Here is a 20,006-nt window from a genome sequence, read left to right as displayed (position 1 = left end):
GGAATACATATGCCCACACAGTTTATGCATTCACACACTCCTGTCTGTCCTGACACATAGTAACCAGTGGTGCAGAGGTCACATGGCCACATACTACCCACTAGTTATTGACATACATCTGTACAGCATCCCACTGCTTTGTCAGAAATACATGACAGTTATGGTGGCCCGGCAGCAGTACATCTGACAAATATCTGGACATAACATCACACTGGGTAAGTACACTAAGCTGCTAGGCATGTAACAAAGCACTGTACAAACTACAGGCAGACTGCCACAACATTGGCCTACATTTCTTATGGGGGGATACATATGTACCTGCAAATATAGCAGTCTCTACAGTCATTTCACAGCACAGAGTAACAGACACCTGTGTGAAAGTGCATACCCACAACCGATGTGAACACAGCCACAGCCAGATTTGGTAAGTGAGCTTAAAATTACAGTATATGGACTGTCTGATCAACACCATCCTCATATGTGCCACTCACACACTAACCCTACATATACTGGGCCACTACACAATGTGGTCCGATGCCTGTCTGGGACATGTGTGTGTTTGGCCCTACAAATATGTAAGCCAATGGGGTACCATACACTTGAGCAGCATGTAACATCAGATAGAACAGGACCGAGAACAATGACATCTACCACAGTCTGTACACAGGCCAAGGTTCATATTCGTAACACACACACTGTCGACAGTCACCATAAGTACACAGACCTCACTACTGTATACACTACCACAAAATGCCCAGGTTATGTCCTCAAATATAACTCCTACTTTACATAACATGTCTAGCAGTCTGATATCTCACTGGCTTGTCATCAGGTGTGATGTCAATAAATAATGGCGTACTGAACATATGCACCTCTTACTGCATGACATATGTACAAAGGTTGACAGAGTTGTGGCTGGAGGCACAAATACAGAGCCAATATTGACATGTTGCTGTGATAACCTCATACATTTACTGTTGTAGCAGGGTTTTTTGTGATATATGTTGTATGAGGGATATGAAGTCAGTAACTCTCATGGCTGTCACCATGTACTGACTGCAATCCTCAGACTATACTTCTGCAGTTCTAAGATAGGTAATTTGTGAGTAACACAAGACACATAAGACTCCCAACACTGGCCAGTCTGCACATAGCCCTACAGGTGGGAGTTTTCTCAAACACATAACACTGTCATGACAGGTATTAAATCATGTAGACCAGCCATATCCACATAAATCCTGTTATACCAACATTACTCCAAATGCAGAAGAGCAAAACTTACATTCTGTAGTCATGTCTGGAACATCCCCCTCCTGTTGGCCTGTCTCCACAGTGTATGTTGTTAGAGGTATATCCTACTACTATCTGTGATGCTGTTTGCCAAACACCGACATGAAGTCCTGCTTACAGTGAATGGAAAGGGCTAACACCCATATGATGTTCCTAGTTATAGGAGTGTGTTTCCATGCAATTGGCTATGGGAATGTTACCACAGCTGTTCCACATGCAATCAGCTAGTGGGGGACTGCAATTCGTGCACAGGCCATCAGCTGATCATGAGCATCACTTAGAAAATACAAGCTGCTGCCTAAGCAAAGCAGGTGCACTTCTGCACATCCACCAGAGTGGGAGTGAGAGAGACAGACAGAGACAAAGTAAGACAGCAAAGGGGTAGGAGAGTAAAAGCTAAACATGTTTGTGTCACACACTTACCCGTATGGGGTTTCAAACCCTTGCCTGACTATGTATTGCTATTACATGTCTGTACAGTTATTGCATGCACCACAGAGCTTACATGTTGGGGAGCTGTCCAAACGTATATTTGACTGTGAGTGACATCAGCAACAGTGATAAAGGAGAGATAAGGTAGGTGTAGTACATGTGCCTGTCCACAAGAACAGGTGTCAAGGACGACACAGCCACAGTCTCTCAGGGACTCACACACATTATCACAGTTGGCAGGGTCAGGATTAAACTTCCTAACTAACTAGTTTGCCACAGTACAGTAATACACAGGTATTACATGCACCGCAGAGGTTATCAGGCTGATATATGGGCAAAGGGTTTGTCAAGGTGTCTGACATCAGAAGGCACGCTTCAGTAGGCCAATAGGATGTGTAGTGAGTGTGAATGGCGTCCAAATCATTATACTCCACAAACACACACACACACACACACACACACACACAGGTTTGCCAGTACTGGCATTCATGGGTGCATTGCTTCACAGGTGTGTAGTGCTTGACTGTGCCAGAAAGCTGTACAATACTAGGTAAAGGGTATACCTTGGCATCAGGCCACATGACAATGATCTGCAATGTGGCTCAGGGGTGTAGTGTCTGGATTGGCCCACACAGGTGGGTATTGTATTCATCATGCACTCATCTGAGTTTCTATTGTGGGTGGCCAGTGCTGTGCAATGCTTGCCATGTATGTGTTCTATATTCCATAACATAGATGGTGTCTGGGATGTGCACACATCCCACATGCATGTGCTGTGACTTGTGGAAGTGTACCTGGGGTGTCTGGAGCATGTTGTGTAGACAGATTGTTATCATCAGATGTGCCATTCCTGACCTCATGTGGTGAGAACTAGCGATGGAAACCAGGTTGACCCTGCACCTACATTGGCAGCATTATACAGGTATTCACTGGTGTCAGTGGCATCTGTCCATACAGGGCATGTGTATAAGGCATGGTATTTCCTTTGTGGGTTATATTTGCTGACTCTACAGTTGTTGCACGCGTCCAGTGGGGAACATAGCGAAGGAGCACTGTATGCAATTATTTGCTTGTTGTAGGGAAAGGACAGGGTGCCATGTCCTCTGTAGTTGACTGCAATCACACCATGGTTACTATCTGTGGCCAATATGCTGGGAACTACCAACATAATGTCTGTTGCCTAGCCAAGTGTGCTTGTGTATGAGACATGAGTGGAAAGTGTTCTCTGGGTAGTACAAGGGTTGCCTATATTGTTCCTCAAGACATGATGCTACCACAAGTCTCTGCTGTTTGATATCTGTTATCCTTGTAAGGTGGACATTGTGACATATAATAGACCCACCATATAAGAAATTTGCAAAACCGGCTCCACAATGAATCCTGTTATTACACACGCACTGCTACCTCCACACAGAATACTAATAACACACACACACACACACACACACACACACACACACACACACACACACACACTTATTGGGCTACTCCTTCCCCAAAGGTGTATTTTAAAGTGAATGGCATGAGCAGGCTTGCCAAAGTAGGGCAATGGAAGTTGTAGTGACTGTGAATGGCCTCAAAAGCATTGATCCCTACACAGACAAACACACACATACAATGTTTTACAGTTGCCATGTCTGGGATTAGAACTCCTACCTAACTAGTACATCACACTACAGCATTACACAGTTATAGCATGCACCAAGGTGTTTATTGAGCTACTTCTTCCCCAAAGGTGTATTTCAAAGTGAATGACATCAGCAGGCTTGCCAAAGTAGGGCAATGGAAGTTGTGACTGTGAATGGCCTCAAAAGCATTGATCCCTTCACAGACACACACGCACACAAAGTTTTACAATTACCATGTCTGGAATTAGAATGCCTACCTAACTAGTACATCACACTACAGCCTTGCTCAGTAATAGCACATGCCACAGAGCTTACCTGGCTATTTCTTCCCCAAAGGTGTATTTCAAAGTGAATGACATGAGCAGGCTTGCCAAGGATGGGCAATTGAAAGTGTAGGTCATAGGTTCATAGATTCATAGGTTGGTACTAGGCTATCAGCCCTAGGGCATATACATGCCTAGCCATGACAATTCCCTAGCTATGTCTTCCCACAACATTTACTTTCCTGGACCCCTGTCTACCAGGGTGACTGACATGATCCCCGGGGTCAATTTCCTGTCTCCCATCCAATAGTCAAGGTTCCTTTTGAATAGAGCCAAAGAGGTACTCTGCTTTACATGTATGGGCAATCTATTCCAGAGTCTGTGGAGTCTCTGGGTCAGGAACACATCCCTCCAGCATGTTTTGTTCATTGTGATGACAAGGTTTGGATACCTGGAGTGTGTGGCTGTGAGGGATTTGGATTTCTTTAAGTATAGCATGTCCAACAGCTGTGGGTTTGACATGGCATTGTATGTTAAGCAGAGATCACCTCTGAGTACATGATATGTGACTGAGTATAGCTGGATGATTTTCAGGCGGTCAGCATAGGGCATCTGGTTTAGGCCTTTGATTCTTTTAGTGATGTATGTCTGCAGCCCTTCTAGTTGTTGCAGATGTCTTGTGAGGTACATACCAAACAAGACCTTATAGTCTGTACTGGGTCTACTAAAAGATGCCTACAGTGGGACAATGGCCTCCTTTTTCCTGGATGTAAAGCTCTTAGTGATGAGGTGTGCCACATAGGTGGATTTCCTGACTGTTGTGGCAATGTGGTTATCAAAGGTGAGACCACTGTCCACCTGTGTCTCTAAGTCTCTTATCACACTTTAGGTGTTTAGTGTACTACCACCTATGTGGTACTTCACGGGTACATGTCCCTTCCCAAAGGGGATAACTATACATTTCTTGGCATTGAGCTTGAGGCCATGGCTCAGGCACCAAGCATCTCTTTCTGTAAGGCCTGTAAAATATCCACATCATGTGTGGACTCAATATTGGCTCCCAGTTTGCAGTCATCTGCAACCTTTGTTAGCCAGAGTCCCTTAATGTTGACCTGTACTTCAGAGCAGTAGATGCCAAACAAGACCGGTCCCAGGACTGAGCCCTGAGGTACTCCAACTGTCTCTTGACTGGTGCTGGATTTGGAGTCAACTACTTTTACAATATGGGTTCTGTCAGTATAGCAGTTTGACAACCCATTGGGTGCCATAGGGAGTAATGGCCAGCTTGGTACGTTCATCTATGATTACACACTGGGGGATAGTGTCGAAGGCCTTGGTGAGGTCTGGATAGATTGTGTGAACCTCCTTACCCTCGTCCACAACTCTGGAGACTGATTGAAAGATGTCAATCAGGTTCAGGAGACATGATAAGCCCTTCACAAACCTAACCTGGGTGGGGTCCAGTGTGTGCAGGTTGCCAATGTCTATGTTTATAAGTTCTGTGATAATACATTCCATGGCCTTGCAGATCAGGCATGTCATACTGCTGGGGCTGTAGTTCCCAGGATCCAAGGTGGATCCCCCCTTGTGGAATGGGATAAATGTAGCTGTGCGCCATGCAGTGGGCACAAAGCCTGAGGTGTGGCTATGATTAGACATGGCACATAGGTGAGGTGCCGGTTCATTTTGTAGTTCATGTACACAGCCCGGGATGTTGTCTGGTCCCATGGGTGCTGTTTTCTTAGCTCTGGAGATTTTGGTTTTTACCTGTATGGCCATTATTACCAGAATCTGTCAATCTTTCAGTGTTGAGATGGGCCCTTTAGGGGCTGGGCGGGGGGGGTACATTTGGCACTGAATTGATCTGCCAGGATATTAGCAATATCCTTGGAAGCAGTATATTTAATGCCATCCTGTTGTAGCTCAGAGCAGATCTGAGCATTGCCATTTAGATTCCTGAAATTGCTATGGAATGGCTTGCAGTTGTCTTTGGCGGGTCTATATCATACGAAAGAAAAGGAAAAACCGCAAACGGTCATACTCTCAAAAGTAGTGGACCTCGAAGTGCTTATTCTGAAATTGCGGTACAGTGAAGAATGGAATATTTGCCCTTTCCTCACTGTAGTTGGAATGTTTATTTAACACGGGGTGTGGGGGGTGCAGCCCCCACAATAGCAAGTTCGAGGTCTGGTACTGTCGAGGTTGTGAGCATGCGTGGTTTTCCTATTCACTCATATGATATAGACCCATCTTTGGCATCTTTGGCCATATTATGTTTGTAAATAGCTTTGGAGGATTTTATGAGGGATCTGAGCTTCTTACTGAGGCTGGTAAGGGGGTATTTTGCATCCTGGAAATTCCCTTGTTTCTGCACTAGTTTTTCCTTTTGTTGTACAGTTTGTTTATGGCAGGGGGCCACCATATTGGCTTCCTTTTCTTGGTGGGGAGCATCTTGGTTCTATTTGGGATGGCACAATTCATGCATGAGTGCATGTGCTCGTATAGTGCCTTAGTGTAGGATTCAGCAGTCACCCTTTCAGTTGCCAATTGCATGGGTGTCGTGACGTTAGTCACATCTGACATGTGTAGCATGATGGCTTCGGAGATGTGTGTTACGGAGGTTTCCTTACTAGGGTGTGGGGAAGGGATGTGGATGTTAAGGGTGATTAGCTTATGGGGAGACCTGACCACCGATGGGGTGACCATAGGTGTAAAGCATTGATTTCCCATGTTGGTAATGACTAGGTTTAGGATATTGGAGCCCCTGGTGGGACTATGGGTTACTTGATCCAGGATATTGGGAATTATGACTTCCAAGAACCATTGGGCACACGTGTTGGTAAACAAGTAGTTTTCCCAGTTAATGGCAGGGTAGTGTAAGTCACCCAGTATTAAGGTGTTTGGTTGTACCATAATATTTCCCAGTATGTTTAGAAAGGTATAGTGGAAATGGGCATGGAGGGGGGTTTGTATCAAGCTCTACAATTTGGATTGCAGTCTTACCTAGTGTTAGTTGCACCGGGAGTATTTCAGATGCATTCTGTTGGGCAAGTAGCCTGGTGGTGTGAGTATCCTTGGTGAATATGGAGACTCCTCCACCTTTAGTGTTTTTGTCCTGGTTTGGTGGCCGACAGGTGTGGTAAGAGTTATACCAGGTATTGCAGGGGTGCTCTCTGGGGCCTTGGATCAGGTCTCTGTTACTGCACAGATATTGATGTTCTCCATCTTTAGGATTGCCTAGTGACTCTGAATGGCCACAAAAGCATCGATCCCCCCTACACACACACACACACACACACACACACACACACACACACACACACACACACACACACACACACACACACACACAGAGTTTCACAGTTGCCATGTCTGGAATTAGAACTCCTACCTAACTAGTACATCACACTACAGCATTATGCAGTTATAGCACACGTCACAGAGCTTACTGGGCTACTCCTTTCCCAGAGGTGTATTTCAAAGTGAATGACATCAGCAGCCCTGCCAAAGTAGGGCAATGGAAATTGTAGTGAGTGTGAATGGCCTCAAAAGCATCGATCCCTACACAGACAAACACACAACGTTCTACAGTTGCCATGTCTGGAAACAGAACTCCTACCTAACTAGTATATCACACTATAGCATTACAGAGTTATAGCACATGCCACAGAGGTCATAGGGCTACTCCTTCACCAAAGGTGTATTTCAAGGTCAATTACATCTGCAGGCTGTCAATGGGGAGTGCAATGTGTGTGCATGGGCCATAAACCATTCATCTGGAAGCAGACACATAACACTCAGGCAGACACAGGTTTATATTTCACAGGGACATGTATACAACTGCTAGATGAATACTGACTTGTACAGTCATGTTTCACAGTTATCACAAGCACCACTGACACTATAGTGTGGATATCAGAGGCAAATGTCTACAGTGATTGACATTTGCACATCATGTGGTTTTAGCCAATTGGATGTGTGCTGGGTGGGACAGGCCTCATGACGAGAAGCTCTTTGTCACTGTCTGTCACTCTCTTCCACACATCTATGTATGTGTAATTGTGGCCTATTATAGTGTGTTGCCCTTGGATATATGTGTGTATTCCTATCCAATGTGTGTACAATGCACGACTGGTGTGCAATATGAAGTGTGTGCACAAACATCTGTGACTGTCAGATATTTATAGTCCACTGTTGTTGCCAGACATGGGCTTCATTTCTGTAAGTGTGGGAGCATGCCCAGTATGACCTTCTGTATTGAATGTGTGAATCCATTCCAGGTAGGTTGTACTCCAGTGCAGGCTTTTGTGTTCTACACCTACAGCTAGAAACCTGTTTTTGCGGGATATCTGTAGATCGGTTGACAATATGGGGTCAAAATGGGCAAAGGATAGTGGGTTACTGTAGGTAATTGTGTCTGTGCTGCTTCTGCTACATGGTTTTGGTGTTAGCAGAGATTTTTAGACATATGTACTGTTTTACACTGTGATGTTTTATGTCATCAACTACTGTCAGATATACATATTTGCTTGCAGTAATTTCCTGGGGAACACAGGGTGAATGCAGCTGTGTCCAGTATTGTGGTCTGCAGCCTACATATTCTTGCACAATCATGCCATTCTGGAGGGGAAGCTGCAGATACTTGCTGATGGGTCTGTGTAAATGGTTCAGCACCTTGGTACAGTGGTGGCTGAGGATCCCATGCTTGTACATCCATCAACGTGACAGTATGGCCATATCCTGCTGTGGCCATACTTCACAGCTGTACAGATTCACACAGGTTACCCAGAGGCAGGGGTCATATTTCTGGACATTACCCTTTCACATTGTGGTTTACAAGCAGATTTGTGGCCAGCTATTCCTGTGTTTGCAGGCAGGGATAGTATGGCACACGGCTGAGTTTCAGACTTCACACACTCCATGGCGTATGTGCTCCTACCCCCCCTCTATTATTCTATCCTCTTCCAAACATTATGCAAACATTATCTGATAAGTTCCCTATAGTTACCACTTCATCCCAGCAGTAATTTGGTGTTGGTCCACAGTTCACGCAGTAGGACATGGTGAACATGTTACTGGGATTTGTCGACATGGCCTTGCATTTGGGTTCTGTGGACTGTGTTATGTTGTTATTTGGGAATCTATGACATAACATAACATGGCAGTATGAGTGAGACAAGGCCTTTGGCAGAGGACTGTAGGGCATTTGGTAGTGATGCAGGCCAGCTGTAGCAGGCCGTTGCTTTCTGTCACTCCTACAGTCCCAGACTACAAGCCACTATATTCCACTAATTTGACAGGGTAGATGTGCAAGGTGTTAATGTCAATAGTTTCTGTCATTATTGACCCAGTGGTGTGGATCCTGGCAGGGTGCTGCTTACAGCTAGGGACACACCTGCATGGGACACATCTTCAGCATGCTGCATTCTGTGGCTATTTCCATACAGAGGTGGGGGTCATATATTACTTCATTCCCAACAGCAGAGATAAGACCTGGAGGTACCTGTGGGTGATGCTGGGGTGAGCTGGGTGCATATGTGCTATGGACGCTACTTGCATCTGACTCATGGATATACATGAGGCATTCCACTTATGCTGGCTTGTGTAGGGATATCAGCAGTTTTTCAATACTTCATACCTGTGACCTTTGTAGTCTGCCAGTGTTTGGCCAGATGACATTGGTATTCCATACTACAAACCCAACTAATGTGCTGCTAACCTGTATGTACACTTCCAAAGGTGTGTCCATTTGACAGTAATGTGTTATACACTGTCTGTCTGGGGTACTTCCACCCCTGTACTGTTCATATGTCTGGGCCCACATTCATGCCATGTCCATCTTTCAGATGGTGACAAATATTGCATCTAAACAATTACTATGCCTTACTGCTGTAATGTGTTTTGCTGGGATGCATTGTGTTTGGCACTGCAGTTGGGAGAACTTGGCCCTGTCATCGGCAGTACTGGCCAGTGGCCACCAGGACAAACCTCACCATGCCTACATGCTGACCACTCTCACACAATATACAACACACACCAACCTAACACACGCAGCCCTGCATATTGTACACATGCTACAATCTATCCTGCTACTTTGGCCGGCTCAGGTAATCTATGCTCCACTGTTATTATACCTACACATGCATGTTACTACATTTCTACATAGGATTGTGTGGGGGGCACACCTAACAACTGTACACATTTGTTATGGCTGTACTGGTATTTCAGGTACTCCATTTCATTCTGTATGCTGACCTATCATGCAGACTAGAGGCATATCAGCGTACTACAGTTCTTAGGTTTTATTGACTTACATTTCAGTTTCAGACTTCTTACCCTTCAGAACTAACATCCCACTGCCTGACCTGTTGTAGTCTGTATGTGTAGGTTTGGAGGGGGCTGTTCTCCATAGCCATCAATCAGAGGCCTTAGCACAGCCGTTCTCTGTGTTTGTCTATGCCTGTCCTGCTGGCTGAGACTGTTGTTGGGTATGTGAGCCACCCTGACTGGCATGTGTGTGTCCTGTGGACACACATTTGGCCCACCACATTTCCTGCAGTGGTTTTTTTCACCTTGTCTAGTACTGGTTACTATGCCGACACCATAATTCGTTACTGAGTTCATACCACCACTATAGGTGTCTGCTGTCTGCTGGCATCCCATTGAGCCACCCGATTCTCTTACATGCTCACATCCATACCATAGATACAAGTAACAAAACATACTACTCCATTCAGCAATTGACACGGAGAGTGATTTACTTGTGGTTGTGTCAGTATTGAGGATGGTGCTGGAGGGCTGACTATGTCGGATGCATACAGTACATTCCCTATACATGGTTAAGCACAGGTAGTGTCATGTTTGGAATCCCTTTTACTGTATGTGCAAGTCAGAGAGAGGTGTCATTCCCTGGATTCCTACCATGTAAGTGTATGTGCTATGCATTGCCTCTTTGCCAAGGCTTGGGCATACTGGGCAGGCCTCCTTCTGCCTACTGGGGCAGGCTCAGGTTGTTCCTCCTTCGAGTCACTCTGTGCCTGTCCAGGCCTTGGCAATGATGGGGGGCTGTGCGGCCCTGCCCCATGCTGTTCCTGCTGCAGCTGTTTCCGCAGGATCATAGTGTGTAGCATGGCACATAAGATGACAATTTGGGTACATGTAGCTGGTGAGTACTGCAAGGCTTCACCAGATATGTCCATGCACTGGAATAGCAACTTGAGCATCCCAGACACATGCTCTATTATGATTCTGGTCTGTACGTGTGCCTCATTATGGAGTTCTTATTCGGGTGTGTGTGCATTTCTGATGGGTGTCATCAGCCACGGTTTCAGTCCATAACCAGCATCCCCCACTAGGTGGCCGTAAGGGATGTCCCCACTGGCAAGTCTCTGGTACAGCTGTGTCATATGCCAGATGCGGGAGTTGTGATATCTTCCAGGGCAGCCAGCACACACATTCATTATAATGCCCTGGGCATCACACATGACCTGGCAGTTGATGGAGGGGAAGCCCTTGTGGTTGATGTGGACCGTACTCCACTCGCCGGGTGATGCTTTGATGTGTATGTGCGTGCAGTCTATAACACCCACTACCTCAGGGTATTCTGCTATTTGGTGGAAGAGACGCATATTTCTGGTCAACGCCTCATGGCTGCTGTAGAAATATACATGCTCACCGGCATTTGCTGACATGGCATCCAGGAACTGGTGGAGTACCCTGGATGCTGATGCCTGTGACATCCCCAAGATATACCCAGTTGGCCTTTGGAAGGTACCTGTGGCTAGTATTCTTAGGCCTGCAAATACCTTGGTATCCACTGAGATGGGTTCTCCTCTGTTGGTTCTGTGTGTGAGGCGTGGCCAGCACAGATCAACAATTTGCTGTAGGAGGTCCCTGTCCACCCTATAGTGCTCCACTATCTCCAGCTCATGTAGCCCCTGGTAGGTTACCCTTGGTCTGTACACTCTTCTCCTTCTCCTCACTGTGGGTTGGTCTTCAGCATTTTCATCCTTACCACCCTCAGTCTTTTCCACATGTTGATTTATGAGAGCTAACGCAGCCCCTATCATTTTGTTGCTTTTGTTTGGTACAATTTCCCTGCTTGTGTACACCGGTGGTGTAGAGTTTGTGAGAGAAACCAGAGGGAAAGGTGTTTGCATAGTTTATAGTAGTGTGCTAGACTGGGCTGGGCTGCTGCTGTGAAATTGGCTGATTCTGATACATTTCACCTGCCAGCTATGCTAGTTCTCCTTGATTACCTTCCTACTGCTGTTTTTCCTTCCCATTGTCTTCCTGTTTAAGCCCGGGGCGTGCTGCAGAAACCCAGGGATCAGATGTGCACAGAGCTGCTATTTCCTAGTTTCCTTTTTTTTTTTTTTTTTTTTTTTGTTTAAAACAGGATGCGCGGTGCACACATCCGCTTAGGCAATATAAAGAGTGCTTGTCAGCTTCAGACACACACCCTTGCTTAGCTCTGCTAAGCTAATGGCAAACCTGAGCCACAGGGCTCCAGTAAGCTTACAGTATGCCTGACACACCCCTCTATGATGTCAGCTGGTTCTTAGGCTTGCTCCATGGTCTTCCTGCACTTACACGGTTGGGTGCAGGCTAGCCATGAGGGGGAATCTGGGATTCAGTATGATTCCCCTCATTTGCATAGGATTGCCTGCTAATGCCTAGTTACAAGTCTGACACTGAGCCTTCCCCCTTAGCAACCACTATTTATTGGCGTTGTTGTCTTCTGCCTGCCATTGACTTTAATGGCAAAATTTTGCAGGGATAGCTTTTTTCAGGGGTTTTTCTGTTATTTTCCAGCCGATCGTGTTTGCGTGCCACTGCCCTACACTTAAACGGACGAAATCGGCCAAAAAAAAAAAAAGTTCTTTTTTTTATTTTTTTAACTTTTTTTCTTTGCCTCAGAAAAGATTTTCTTTGGTGGGCAACGGCATGCTTCCTCAACAAGGGACTGCCTTTCTCCCCACCTCCCCCCCACCCAGACCCTCACCACAGACACATAAGACTATGCTTGGGGTGCACACCTGGACGACAGGTGTACACGGGGCCAGTGGAGACCACAACAAATCCCTCTGCACATCAGTCAAAAAGAGATGATGGCTGTGCAGCACGCCTTGATAGCTTTCAGGCCCTTTCTCTCTCTAGGGGCTCTCCTGATCAAAACAGACAACACCACTATGATGTGGTACATCAACAAGCAGGGAGGGACTCAATCCTACCCTCTATGCAGGCTGACCATGACCCTTTGGCACACAGCCTCTGCCATGCAACTACACCTGTTAGCACAATTCCTACCAGGCTCTCTCAACTCTCTGGCAGACCAAATAAGCAGAAGTCTTCTGGACCCACACGAGTGACAACTCAACAGAAGTACCTTCACCCTAATAACTCAGAAATGGGGAACCCTGAAGTTCGACCTCTTTGCCTCCCGCACCAACCATCTGCTCAGCAAATTCTACACCAGGGAGCATCACTGCATGGCTTGGAAAGTGGATGCCCTGTCCTTCCCCTGGGTCAATCTATTGGTCTGTGCCTTTCCTCCCCTACCTTTCATCCCCAGGGTACTGCTCAAAATAAGGGAGGAAAAAACAAGGACCATTCTTATAGCTCCAGACTGGCCCCAGCAACACTGGTACCCCTTGCTGCGCAGCCTGTCCCCGCTGCCTCCATCGCATCATCCTCAGATTCCAAACCTCCTGACCCAGGGGGAAGGGGAATTCATGCATCCTCAATTGCAGACACTCAGTTTGGCAGCTTGGCTTATTCCCCTAACCCTGAACCAATCTGCCAATCTCAGTAAACAGGTTCTGGATGTTATTTGTGTAGCCAGATGCCCTAGCACCAGAAAGTCTTATGCTAATAAATGGAAGCGGTTCTCCACCTGGATCCAGGCTAAGGGAGCCAATATGGCACAGCCCTCCCTCCCTTTCATTCTGAAATACTTAGCTGACCTACACAGTGGCCTCTCTTTCTCCTCTGTAAAAATTAATGCCTATTTCTACTCACTTTCATACTGAGCAGCCCCTTTTCTCACATCCTTTGATCAAACAGTTCCCAAGAAGGTCTAGCAACTTGAGGCCACCCAGAAGGGCACCAACACCAGCTTGGGACCTTAACTTTGTATTGAAAAAGCTCACCTTGCCCCCTTTCAAACCAGCTTCTTCTGCAGAGCTAAGATTTCTCTCCTGGAAGACAGCATTCCTTCTGGCCATCACTACAGCCAGAAGAGTCTCTGAGCTGCAAGCACTCATGACTGTGGAACCTTTCATCATCTTCCATGCAGACAGGGTATCCCTCAGAAATAACCCATCCTTCATGCCCAAGGTGGTCTTCAGTGTGGCTCTCAACTAATCCATTCATTTGCCCACCTTTTTTCCTAATCCCCAGAACAAGGGGGAAAGGATTCTATCTAGACAGGACTAAATCCTTCAGAAAGTCTGATCAATTGCTGGATAGCTTTTCTACAGGGGCAGAAGGCAAAGCCATCTCCAAACAAACCATTTCCAAATGGATAGCACACTGCATCCATTTCTGCTACAAACAGTATGGAAAGCCTCCCACCAAGGGGGTCAGGACACACTCCACCAGAGCAGCCTCCATCTCTGCAGCTTTCCTCAGAGGAGACCCCACCAGGGACATCTGTTCACACTTTTACCAAGCATTACCACCTGCCTCTCTTCTCCAAATCCAGGGCAGGGTTTGCCATTGCAGTCTTGCAGGACATCCTAGCCAGCCCCTAGTTTCCTTGACTGCCTCCACCCATTTCCTCAGCTTTGGGAATCAACCCAAATGTGATGACTGCATCAGTGAAACACGAACAACATAGTACAGTTGTGTACACTTACCATAAATGTAGATGTTCGAGTGTATTCACTGTTGCACTTCTGGTTTCCCTCACTCCATCCCCCTTTCTTCTCTTTTTCCTTTTATTACCATTCTTTCTTTTTGTTCTCCTTTCCTTACAAGGGACATATTTGTATTTATTTTCCACTGGTGGGGTTCTTCCACCAGAGCCTGGCATCCTACTTGCGGGCTCCTGACAGATTAGGGCAAGAAAAACTGATATAATGGTGTTGGCTGCCTTACTTTATACTACTGACGACCTGACGTCAGTCCACAAGCAACAGCAACTGATGCAGAAATACTAAGTCTCTGGTATTTGGGCCGGCTGAGGGCTACCCTGGCAGGGATAACCCAAATATGATGACTGCAACAGTGAATACACTCAAACATCTACATTTATGGTAAGTGTACACAACAATACTTTTTAAAGCTTTAGATAGTTTCTTATGTATAATATAATTCCATACAATCTAATATAATCATACTTTACAGTAATTCTTTTAGAAAGCAGATTATCCCACCATCAGTTTTATAGCACAGCGGTATAGTGAGCAAGAATACTTTATACTGGTGCCAGTAAGCCCAATATAGCCTTTATGAGGTAAAAATAAAGAATGAAAATAAGGGCATTTTACAGCATGATTTGTTTGTTTTTTGCTTTAAACTTTTTAGTGTATGGCTGTATTGTGCACTTAACTCATTACAGCCGAGTGACGTCTCCAGCCGTTTCTGCAGTTACTGTCTACTGTGCCTCTAGACGTCAAATATTGCCTGTTCATATTTGCATTAATAATTCCAAAACCATGCTACATACAAGGTATCAGAATATTTTATCTTGAAGCATACATGATGGCAAACACAACTGTATTGCTATATGGCCTCTGTCAATGACTGTTTGTTAGAACTCTAAGGTAATAACTTCATTTTTAAAGGCTGAAGCCACACCCACTGGAAGTTAAAGGTACACACTCCAAAGGGCTGTACTGGAGGGAATGAGTTAAATAGCCACTATCTGGAGTTAACTGCTTTATTTATTTATTTACATTTGTTGACCGGGAGTGTCCGACTGGACATAGGTCCATTTTCAGTGGAAGCCCGGGGAGAAAAGCTCCACAGTTAAAATATACAGACAATAGTTACATTGGATTTACATAGCAATTAACAATTTGATCAACCTAGCAATTAACAATTACAAACATAGTTACAGATGAAGAACATAGTACATCAGTAGACAACAAGAATATTTTTCATCTGTGAAGTACATAACAGACTTAACAATTGTTACAATAAGAAGTTCCTGCTGTATAATAAGTAGTTAGGGTTATGAGTTTTAATTTTTCTCAATGTAGCCAAATAAATTAGATAATACATCACTGATAGCAATACCCTACAGTCAAGTGCTGTGTCTTGTGCAGCAATTATAGAGAAAAAAGAAAGCTGTAAGGAGAATGAAGTCTGGAGGGAAAGTCTGATGTAATATGGAAGTGGGGTGAGTGGAACAGAACTACGACTTCAGAGCTAGCTCTGGGAGTAGGTTGTCGTAGGTTTCAGATATAAGTGAGTAACGCTTTAGAAAAATGCTGCAATAAATGTTTTCTAATGGTTAATTTAGAGGAAGACACAGAAGCATGGGTCATCTATGATGTTATGGAATGGTGCACACAAAAAAGAAAACAGGATGATTAAAAATGGTATGGGAGGAATGAGGCTATAGAAGGCAAGAAGGAAGTGCATGGTGGTTTGGAAGAAATAACCTGCAGGAAGCTGTGCATGGGTAAGAGTGGTTCATAAAAGTAAATAATTGTGTGACCGTGGTAAATGGAAATTTATAGCAAGAAACTATGGTGACAGAAAAGAGTGCAATGTACTTGCAAAATGAGATTGATGAGGATTATGTTGTAAGGGTAGTAGGGATTTTTAATGGAACATAAATTTGGTTAGAAGGCTGAGGCTGCAACTTGGAAATATGGGACAAGGATTAATGTTGTTTGTGAGAAAAGTGTAATAAGAGATAATGCTAAAGTTGAGATGATTATAAAAGGATATTCTGTTACAAATGGGTTAGATAAGATAAACAAAGACAATTTTTTTGTTTTTTTTTTTTCCTACTGCATGCCAACAATCAGTTCTACTATGTTAGTCAGCCCCTTTGTTTCCCCATGGGGGGTAGGCAAGAAATGTCTGTGAGAGGCTGTGATCCAGACAGCCACCAGGATTTTTGTCAGTATGGACCAAGCCCCTTCCCTAGTGGCTAATGTGTGTGCTCACATGGGCAAGGGCGTGTGTCTAGATGTGCTGGTTGCTACTCTGTGCAATACCATGCAACGATAAATTTGACAGATACAAGTACTTTCGGATTCAGTTCTGTCCTTCAATCACAACTGTAGCACCTTTAACTGTGCTACAACACTATGACTGTTTTATTAGTTGTTTCAAACTTATTATTAAATTATTCATGTAATTATAATAATATCAATTTTTAGTGCTAAATACAATCTACTTCATTCAGTTATTCATATTAAATACTATAAACCAGGAGCTATTTGTCCAAACTTTACTATTTAATTATTTATAGGTTCATAGGTAAGTACTAGACTATCGGCCCAAGGGCCTACATAAGCCCAGCCAACAAGGTTCCCTGGCTTATGCCACCCAAGCAAGTTATTTTCCTGTACCACTGTTGAGCAGAGACACAAAAGTGATCCCCGGGGTGTATTTCCTATTTCCCCATCCACTCATCAAGATTTTTCTTGAAGAGTGCTAATGAAGAACTTTGCTTGACATAGATGGGTAGCTTGTACCAGAGTATGGGAAGTCTCTGGGACAGGAAGCTATCCTGTATATCTATCCTGTATATCCTCTCTATATTTTAAGATATTACAGCTATAATGGTAGCTTTAGTGCTAAATTCAAATGTATTCCATTGATTTATCTTTTTATATTAAATAATATTGAACAACAAGCTATTTTATAGCCCCTTTTCTCTTGTACAACAACAGATAAGAGTTACCAGGAGGTAGATTATCCCAAATCCAGTGCATCAACACACTCAGCAATACAAATAAAAATGCACTACACACCGATTCTACTCACACGATGCTGAACAAAAGCAGTGGGACAGGAAGTTGTCTTTAAGGAGAAGGATAGTCAATATTTCATGGGCCCTCAAGGACCTTAATCCAGACAGATATGATTATGACATGATGGTGGTCTGTGTAGGGGTAAACAAGCTGGCACACAAACCCCTGAAGGATCTGTAGAGAGACATGTCAGAGCAGCTCTCTGTACATGTCACAAGTGCAAGAAAGACCTTGGTATTGAGGTGATTCCTTCCTTGACCAAGAATGATGCTGAAGTACAAAAATGCTTGATTTTAACAATTGACTAAATTGCTGGTGTCGTGCTAATGGGATCTAGTATGTGTCAGGCTGGGCTGGGATGCTTCACAATTGAAACTGCTTTGACAAGAATGGATTGCACCTCTCATTCCAAGGCTTCCATATATTGGTGAAAGCCCTTGTTGTTCCCATAGTGCCTTTTTAGACAATGTCCAGCTAATGGACTTACCAACCTAATAGTAAATCAAGTCAATCACAACATTATGTCAAAGGTGGATCTGCTCAGTGCTAGGAGTCTGAACAACAAGTCATCTAACCTTGAGGCACTACTGCATTTAGAGCTCATTTATGTGTGTATTGTTACTGAAACTTGGATTAAATTCTGAGAAAGCACTCCCTCTATACCTTGAGTTTGTGCATACCATGCCTTTAGACCCAATGGAAGATGTGGTGCTGTATCGATAGTTGTTAGAGACCACATTACCTCAAGACAGATTCCAGATCTACAAACAGAATGTATTGAGATCCAAATCACACTAAATGTGATCAATTACCAGAGTATATCTTGTTACAAGATCCCATGTTTGCCTCCTGAAAACCATATTATAGTTCTAATTGTGCTGGATGAATTTACTATGAACAAAAACTTCATCATCCTGGAAGACTATAATTACCCAACAATTAACTGGGAAACCTATACCTGAAATGTAGTATACACCCAAAACATCCTACATTTCATAAGCCAGAATTCCCTGGACCAGATTACCAAAGAAACTCTTAGAGGACAAAATAATCTTGACCCTGTCTTTACAAACATAGCATCCACATGTACTATAATCATGGTATTCCTTTCCCTGGTTAAGATGTATCACAAACTTTCTCCATCAAAATCTCTAACTCTTCAGATGCAAACATCACTGAATTCAAGGACCTCAAATGTACAAATCTTCTGAAATTCTATGATGAAGTCTCCAAATTCAAGTATAGCTGTACCACCCACGATGCTGATGTGGCAAATGGTTATACAAACAAATTGTATTCTTGTCTGGATAAATGTATTAACTCAGCTGTTCCAACTAGATCAAGACAAAATGTGAAATTTAAGAACAATTTAGAATGGTGGTCCACAAGCATAAATAAACTGTATCGTAAAGAAAAATACTTCTTAAACTGTACAGTAAAACTAAAGCTTTTCAAATCAGTAATGACAGCAATAAGGTATCAAAGAAATTACAAAAAGCAATCAGAAAAACAAAGCCATCACATGAACTTAGACTGGCATTGGAAACTAAAGGCAACTACAAATCCTTCTTTAGTTACATCAGGAAGATAAAGAATATCAGTCAATATTGCTCATAGCTTATTCAAAACAGAAATGTGCAAATATAGTGAATATTTCTAACATAATAGCAAATAGATTTAGTGCAAATTTTATCCCAGTGACAACTATAGAAACCCCACATATCCCTTATGGTCTCTGACACCCAATTATCAACAAAGCACATTTACTAAAAGTACTTTTATGAAAAAAAATCCTCCAGGAGGATATGATAAAAAACCCAGTTGTGTAACAAACAGCGCTAAACAAGCACTTGCATACCCACTGTTTCAGCCTAAGCTTAGCAACTGGTTTTGTCCCCCTGGTATAATACACAGCTGTTCTGATGCTACCATTGACCCTAGAAATTACAAACCCATCAGTCTGGTAAGTCTCATATGCAAAGCCATGGCACATGTCATAAGGGACCTGATTACTGCTGACATCAAAAATCTTATCAGACTTGAACCTCAACAATTTGGCTTTGTCAAGGGTGGATTCTGTCTGAATCTGGTAAACTTTGAAAGGGTAATGCAAGTCTTGGACATGAGACACGCCATCCATACAGCAGTGTCTCTTGACCTTGTTCAGGCACTTGACATTTTACCTCATATAAATACAGTCCAAACTGACCCCTGTGTAGGCAGATGGATAGTACATTGGTTGAATGATAGTACCCACACAGTGAGAGCTGCAGTCCATGTGCTTCTTCAGAGAGCATGAAGACGATCAGTGGAATTCCCCAGTGATCTATCCTGGAAATGTCTGCTACTTGTCATCTACTTCTCTGATCTATAGATCAAAATGAGGATCTTTGGTTAACCAAGTTTTTGGATGATCGTAAACTGGGCATCATTTTGAAATCCCCCTCTGACACATA

Source organism: Protopterus annectens, chromosome 7.part0, assembly GCF_019279795.1.
Source record: "Protopterus annectens isolate FY-2018-M chromosome 7.part0, PAN1.0, whole genome shotgun sequence".
In the NCBI taxonomy this organism is placed as follows: domain Eukaryota; kingdom Metazoa; phylum Chordata; order Ceratodontiformes; family Protopteridae; genus Protopterus; species Protopterus annectens.
The sequence above is the reverse complement of the archived record's forward strand: the minus strand, read 5'-3'. Positions refer to the sequence as shown.